Here is an 8,393-nt window from a genome sequence, read left to right as displayed (position 1 = left end):
TCAGACCAGCATGAGTTAGATATTATGGACAGACTATACAGATATGATGTGTACGTAAATGTACATAATTGTAGCATTGGTTGCGCCAAGCTAGTTTTACTAAAATGGAAGATTTAACAGATGAAATAGGAAATATGTTAATGTAATAGCATATTAAATTTTGCAAATGAGCTATTCCTAAGGCAACATAAATTGCTTTGCTTTTATATTCCCACAATTGTTTGTTCATTTGACAACTAACATTCAGAATCCATCTTTGATCTTGGAGGACTCGTGCAAATCAAAGTATAATAAATACTTAACACTTTGGAACTTAAACTGACACTCAGGCGAAAGATGTCATCTCACAGAGTTTTTGTCTTGATAGATATGCAGACCTGATATCGGGGCTAGATTTAGGCAGGCTTGAGAAGAGGGCAAACTTGTCTTCAGGATTTTCAACATTGCTTTGTCCCACATTTCCCAGCAAGCATCAGAGACCCCAAAATTCTAGTTACCTTTTATTAAGGATTTATTATGTACCATACATTTACATGTATTATTTCTGATCTTTACATTAACTTGCAGGATCAGTATTTTATTCCCATTTCACAGATAAGAAAATAAGGCTCAAACAGAGCTGTGTTTTAACCCTAGGTTCGACTTCAAAGCCCCTCCTCAAGCTCATGACATAATTCATTATGTATCATCATGTCACCTGAGGCTTCCCTGTTGAGTTCACACCCAAACTTGTTCTTCCTGTTTTGACTACAGATTCCCTTTGGCTTTGAGGTTTTGGAATACAAGCAGTAATAAATAGTTTTTGTTGTTTTATTTCCTTTCTTTTTTTTTCTTTTTCTTCTTTTTTTGGTATTGGGGGGAGACAGGGAGATGGAAGGCATACATAGTTCTACTTCTATTGCTTTTATTTGATTTTTATTTTACTATTTTATTTAATTTTTATTACTAGAATTCTATTTACTTTCTGACAGGGATCTTTTGGAAAAGATACCTTCACCCAGAGGAGTTTTAACGGGATAAATTCAAGCAGTAAGGCATATTGTTGATCAGGCAGACAACGTGACTGCCAATTTAGCATACTGTTAAGATTAGCCATTTGTGTTGGCTCAACTATGTTGTGAAAACTCCTGTTAGCTTCTTGGAACTACAAAACATCTAATGAGAAATTTTCCTTTTTTTTCTTTGTGAATATCAGCCATTTGATTCTCTTTAAAATATAAACTGACATCTCTTGGGCTTGTCATAGAAAATTTCCATTGTGAATAAATCCCCCAAAACATACTTGGTCAGTAGAGTAGCCAATGATCTGTTAAAAAACACTAGAAATCAATATTTCCATTAAAGACATCTCTCTGAAATTCGCTGTGTGACATAGGGCAAGCCCCGTAACCTCCCTAAACCTTTAAATATAAAATGGTGATCATGGGGATCAAGTGAGATAATATCTATACAAAAGGGCTTTACAAGTTGCTAACTATTATACAAATGTAAGGACATTTCTGGGCATCATTCTTAATTAGATTCATTCCTTTCTGAGCATTTCTGCAATATAAGACATTGAATTGAGCCTTCCATTTGTGATATCCTTTTGACCCTACCCTGTAAAGGAAGAACTAAGACATCTAGAATTCTCTCTGTAATTTACCTCTGCTGTGCCAATAATCAATATGTCATGAGCTCTGAACGTTTCTCTTTGGATTTTCTAATCTTGACTAAATGGCAAATCCTGAAGTTATTAGGTAGCAAGGGCTCATTTATCAAATCTTTAGAAAGAAACTTCCCATTTTGGAATTTTTTTCCCCTCTCCTATCAGTTAGTAGTTTATCTTTTCTAATCACTGATTGCTGTCTAGGCTGTCTACTTGAGATAGAAGGCAGGGAGTAACAGAACCATATGAGGAATGATAAATGAAGATATCTCTCTATTCCTTCTTTCCCACTTCCTCTTTACATTTGGGGTAACAGGTACCTCTCATGGCCATTAATCTGTTTCTTTCTCTAAAAGTACCTTAGTGCCCCCTGCAGGTTATAGGAATTTCTCCTCCCATAATCTTGTTTACCTTTTTTTTTTTACCCTATCCTGACACCACTAGATTCTTCTCAAGGTCACTGGAATTCAGGAGGACTGTTTATTTATAGTTTTCTCCTGAGTGTGCTATCTAATGAAGGTGTTGAGGACAATGACCTTAAAATGATGATTTCAATCTTATGTGCAATTTAAGGGTTGATTGCAAATATGTGGCATAAAATTAGTAACTATGAGACCATTTATAGGTGATAAACTTAGAGGACATTAACAGGTAAGAAATCTGAAGTCTAAAAAGGCCAAGTAACTTTATAAGTCTTCCAAAACTATCTTGCGATAGTTGTAGGAGAACTCGGATCTCCTGGCATATACTCAAGCATTCTTTCCTTTATTGCATTTTGAGTAATTTCTTTTCCATATTTTTAAAAGTGTCTATTTTGTCCTCCACTATGTATCTCAAAAACCTAACCCTAAGAGCTGCTAATGTCATCCATTTTGCTTCAGTAGGCAACTGATGAATTAGGGCTTCCAACATGCCAAAGGATCTGCTTGGCAATACTAATCCAATTTGTAGCCACATCCTGATGCTATTGCAAATGTCTCAGAGGTCAATGGTATAATTTAGTGAGAACTAGAAAGTGCAATAAACATGAGAGAGGGCTCATTTCTTGATTTACTTGAAAGTTGCCTAAAGCAAAGTACTCCAACATACAACCTTGTAATAATCCTTGGGCTGAAAAGGCAGAAATTTGTTGTTTTTTAATTTGTTTTTATGATCTTGAAATTCTTGAACATTTTCTGAACCACCTGTGTCCTGAAATGTCATTTATCCCAAAATTATTAATTGGCATTATCAATCCTAAGTTTATCTTGCTTATTCTAAGTGCAGAATGTCCATTGTCTCAAATCCTTTGTGATCCAAGAATTTGTAGTTCAGAAAAGACTTTCTTTTTTTGAAACTAGGTATTTGGAATATAATACTTGAAAAAATCAATTCTACATTTTAATCTAAATCCTTGGGAAAAAAATTCCTGATATATAATTAAATCCTGCAGATCAAAATTAAGGGTAAACATTTCTAGATATAAACTCTGAGAGACCAAATTAAAGAAGACTGTGAAAATGGCAAGTCTTTAAACCATAAATGTATGTTTGTTCAGCTTCTGGATTTCCACTTGCTAAGTAGTTTTAAAGCTACTTAGCAGTATTTAATTGACATTTTACTCACTATTTTACTTGCTTCAAGTCTTTCATACTCAAGCTTTTTCAATTATAGCTTGTACATAAAAAATTACCTTAGCCTGATTTTCGAATGGCTAAATAGTTTGATGTAATTTCTATTAGAATTCGGTGATATTGATCCTGCAGGTGTTGGACCAGTGTTTTTCAACTGCCAATTATGACCCTTTAGTAGGCTGTGAAATCAATTTAGTTGATGGTGATCAGTATTAAAAAGAAAAAAAAATAATAGAAAGAAATCGAATTGCATGGGATATAAGATAATAATCATTGTTATGTGAAATGCTTTCTTCGGTTATGTGTGTATCTGGATCGTGACATAAATTATATTTCTTATGTAAATTGTAGTCAAACCGAGAAATGCTATTCTAGACTGCAGTGGAAAAGGGCAAGAGCTGCTTACCAACTGTGTGAATCATTCTGCGTCATAGTTTCCTTCTCTGAAAGTATGTGTAATAAAACTTTCATAATTGGGTTGTTGTAAGATTTAAGTAAAAAATAATATTGGTATACAATATGCATAGTAAGAACTTAATATTATTGTTATTTTAGTGGGGGTTATAATGAGAATTATTATAAATTATTATAATGAGAATTATTATTTGAAATCATACTTGAAATAACATTTGAATCATTTGAAATAATAAATCAAAGTAATTATACTTCTCCCTTAAATAAAGTTTCCTTGCAAACTTTTACCTCCTGACCATATAGCCCCAAGGGAAGAAGCTAGGCATTCCCAGGTTCCAAAAAAGAAGCCATTGATCAGTTTTGGATGTCATAAACTGACTCATTTGAGACAATACAGTAGTCATGGGATTGGGGTTGTAAGAAAGAAAAGGATTTTCTAAATTCCTTTCTTCTTCAACATATTGAGAAGCTGGCCAGACAAACAATAGTAGAGAATCTTAAATGAGAGGAGGGCAGGACAGGTTAGGAAGAAGGAGAGAGAAATGCTTCTCAGTTCCCATTGGATTCTGGGTAGAAGAAGGCAGAGAGAGAGGTGAGCATTGCTTCAATTTCCTTTCTTCAAAAATTCCTGGAGGTGAAGGTTCAGTGGGAGAGAAGTGTAGAAAGGTTCTAGATAGGCTGAGGGGAATGCTGAGGAGAAAGTGGCTTCTGCCCTCCAAAAGGATATTGGAAACTATTGCTTTACTGGTTTCTGCTTAAACATGAGAACTGTTACATCAAATTAAATTTAGTGCCTTAAGATGGTTTGGTACAGAAAGGTTGGAGTTTAAGCTCCTCAGAGTCTCCCTCAGCTCCTATATGGTGTGGTAGCTATCTGGAAGTTCCTGAGTGTCCTGTGGAATGAACCAGAAAGATCTGGTTGAAAGTGGTTGAAGACATACTTGACGACTTTGCTAAAGGAGGTTGCCTAAGGGGAATAAAGCCATCCACCATAGACCAAGGCTCAATTGAGAGTCAGAGCCATGTGTCCAGGAATACATGTGAATACATTGTCAGTGAAAGTGGAGATGGGGGCCAGTTAGTGAGGGAAAATGGTGCTTCAGAGCATTATCAGAGTTGAAAGAGCAAAACATGAATGATTATCACTAAAGGCAGTTTCCAGCAATGGGGGTATCAGAATGCCCAGGGTATGGACAAGTCTCTGCGGAGATGTTGCGAGCTCTGGAAATAGAACAAAGCAGGAGAACTTAGAGAACACTTATGCAATCCAGGACTCCATCTCTCCTAAGACAACATATACTTCACTCATTCCATATATATCCAAGTGGAGGAGGCAAAACTCTGTTTCCCTGATGCATCTAAGCAGATGCTGGGTTAAATAAAGAGATAGGTAGAATTACCAAGTAAGACTAAATCAACAATTTAACTAAAATAACTTTTCTAAACTATCTGGTGGGTGTGGGATTGTGAAGAAAACCTGATCAGTTAAAAAGAAAGAAAAAAATTTCTTTGCACATCTGGGCATAGAGTAAATACATTTATGATGCTTCTGAATTATCGTTATTATTGTGTCATCTCATGGGAATTAAAATTTCCTGTCTTTATTTGTATTGGTCTTTGTATCATGGAGTATTTCAGGTAATGACTCCTTTGATACAAAGGAACAACTATTTAATTTATATACCTCTATCAAAAACCTCAGGGAACCAACTCCCGATGATTATTAAATAAGGAAAAAAAGGAAAAGCCAGTCCCTGGTTTTCCACAGTGCTGGGCAGGAAAACAATGGTAAAATTTTAAAAGTTTAGAGAAAACTTTTTTGCTTTGATAGTCAGTTGAAATTCAATTATAATTTTCATATCTTAACTTTTAGAGTTTTGTCCCTTTCCCACAATTGTAAGGGAAGGTGGTGGTGGTGATACAAAATGTTAAAACGAAAAAGGAAAAGATATGATAAACACGACCTTTTATTTTCAGGGCAGTGATCTGTTCAGAGATATTCCTTCTCCCCCACAAACACTGGCAGGATAAATGGCTGTTGTAGGCATGGAGAGTAGAGGGTTCACTGATAACCAAGGTCAACAGACCATCTTGTAGTTACGGTCAGGGCCAGGCCAATATGTGTCCTTGTGGCTCTTGCTTTCGGTACAATAAGAGGCAAGATGATATAGTGGAAAGCACTGGAGTATATTGATAATATGGGGGTTGGAACTTCTCGTTTCACTTAGATAAAATGGCCTTTTGTTTTAGAATCATCATTTCCTAGATGCATGAAGTCAAATTACTTAATCTTCCTAACTTTAGTTTCCTGTCGTGTAAAATGGGGATAATAATTAAAGCTTCTCATAAGGCTGTTGGAATTTAAATGAGATAATTCATGTAAAGCATCCATCTCACAGTCTAGCCAATCTTATTATTATATCCTTTTGGGTGGCTTTCAACTTGAACCTCACCACCTATGTGAAATATAGTAAAATATTCAAGTGTTTTGAACTGAGATTCCTTTAAAAATTTTTTAATTGGGATTAGCTCTCATTATATGAGAGTGTTTAGAGAATACGATAAGAGATATATGTCAAGCTTGTTTTTTTTTCCCCCTTACCTCCTTTTGCCTTTCTTCTGGTCAGTGCCAGAGAGACATCAGGGAGATGGAATAAGAGTGTCTTTGAGCTCATGTCTTTGTTGCATATCCAAACTGTCTTGGAGAACTTGCAAGCCTGAGATCTTAGTAAGCGACCAAAGAGAAAGCTGATGAGAAACTGATGGCAAGAGCATCACACGGAGGGAAGTCAAGAGTAAGTGCAGAATTAGAAATGAGAATCACGCTGACCTCCAGGCCATTTGATACATATCTTTCTAAAAATTCTGGTCTTGCTTAAAACAATACGGTGGCTCATATTGCTTCCCACGGAAAGTCTGAATGAATCGAAGGCCACCTATGATAAGGTTCTGGCCTCCTCCCCAGGAATATTTCCATCAGTGCCCCTCCATGTGCTCTTCCTAGTGGGGAAGGAGGGAAGGAAATTAATGACGAAGTTATTATGGAAGTAGAGTTGGCAGAGCTTGGCAAAAAAACCCACTAAATTTAAATGGAGGAATGGGAGTGATGAAATTAGAGAAAGAAAAGTCGCCAATGACATTAAGCTCTTTCTTTCCTACTAGATGTTAAATTAATTCTGGAGCAGTGGGTTCAGAAAAATGCAAGTGTTCCCTGATGTATATTCCCTGGATTCTAAGACATAACTGACTGTAACATACATCATAAATTTTAAAATGGGAAAAAGGGAAACATATAATGTATATGATACATCTTGAGTTTAAAAACATATGGAAAACATTCTCTCTTTTATTCATTCAACAAATACTTATTCTAATATATTCTAAGCCCTGTTCTAGGAACTGAGGATTTATCAAGGAAAAATAAAAGTAAAAATTACTGCCTTTCTGAAGTTTACTTTCTAGTGGAAGGCATCAGAAAATAAACATAATAAATTACTTAATTATGTACATAATAAATGCAATGGATAAAAAGTAAAGCTTGATAAGAGGAGTTATGATTAATTGCCAAATGGGTAAGGATAGAGGTTGGCATTTTAAACAGGTTAATGTGAGTAAGTCCTACTGAGAAAGTGCCATTTGAGCAAGTGACTTGCAGGAATTGAGAATGAGCCCCTTGGCTCTCAAGGGGAGACCCTTCCGAGCAGAGAGAGTAACCAGTGTAAATATATATCATTTATGGTAATATACATTCCAGGGTTCTATAGTCACACAAATTGGGGAAATATAGTTTTATGTACTATATCCCTTTTCTTAGAATTCAAAATAAGCATTAGCATATTGTTAAGTCATTGTGAAAACAACAACAAAAAAATGTTTTCAACTTTATTCAACTCAGCATATTTCAGACTTGTAAGATAACATAAACTATTGTTAATGGACATTTGTTAAGATTTCCAAGGATGCCAATTTTCCATGGAACAGTGGAAGACATGTTGAATTAGGAGAATATGGTTTCTTTAGTATTATTTGTTGAGAAGTATCTACTGTAAAATCTGAATAATACATTGCTGAATTATGAGTATCCTTTATATTTCTTTTGAGTGTTGGAGTATTATGGTATGGTTTTTAACTAGACATTCAGTAGCAGTAATGCCATGATGCTATTTATTGAATTTGATAATCAAAAGAATAGGCCATTGTATGCTTGGATTTTATGCCTCACTCATACATTAAATGTTATACGAGTGTTATTGATCTTACTATTCTGAAAATGCCTTGGAAATCAGAGCCTAAATGTTTAAATTACATCTTTATCCTTGTACAAGTTTGAAAAGTTGGTTCTAGGTGAGAATACTCTTTTATTCACCGATGAAGCAATGCATGTCGTCTGTAACTACTGCCTCCCCTAACACCAAAAGAATGTTGGGAAGCAAGTCCAGCTGGTTGAAATTACAGGGGGCATTTAAATAGGCAAAGGGCTATTACTCAGCTTAATATGTGTCCAGGATATCAGAATCACCATTCCCTACTCCAGCAAAAGGTGCTCTGAGAATGGAAATGGCCAAAAGTGTCAGGTCTTTAGCTTCTTTTTTATTTCCTTTATTCTAGTTCTTTACATACTCAGGACCATCCATGTTACCATCCACAAGAACTGGGCTTACTGCTATGAATATGGAAGTCTGCTAGTTTCTGAACCCCGAGTACGGAGTGAACACCCT

Source organism: Pteropus medius, unplaced genomic scaffold, assembly GCF_902729225.1.
Source record: "Pteropus medius unplaced genomic scaffold, Ma_sr-lr_union100, whole genome shotgun sequence".
NCBI lineage: Eukaryota > Metazoa > Chordata > Mammalia > Chiroptera > Pteropodidae > Pteropus > Pteropus medius.
Note: the sequence above shows the minus strand (reverse complement) of the source record.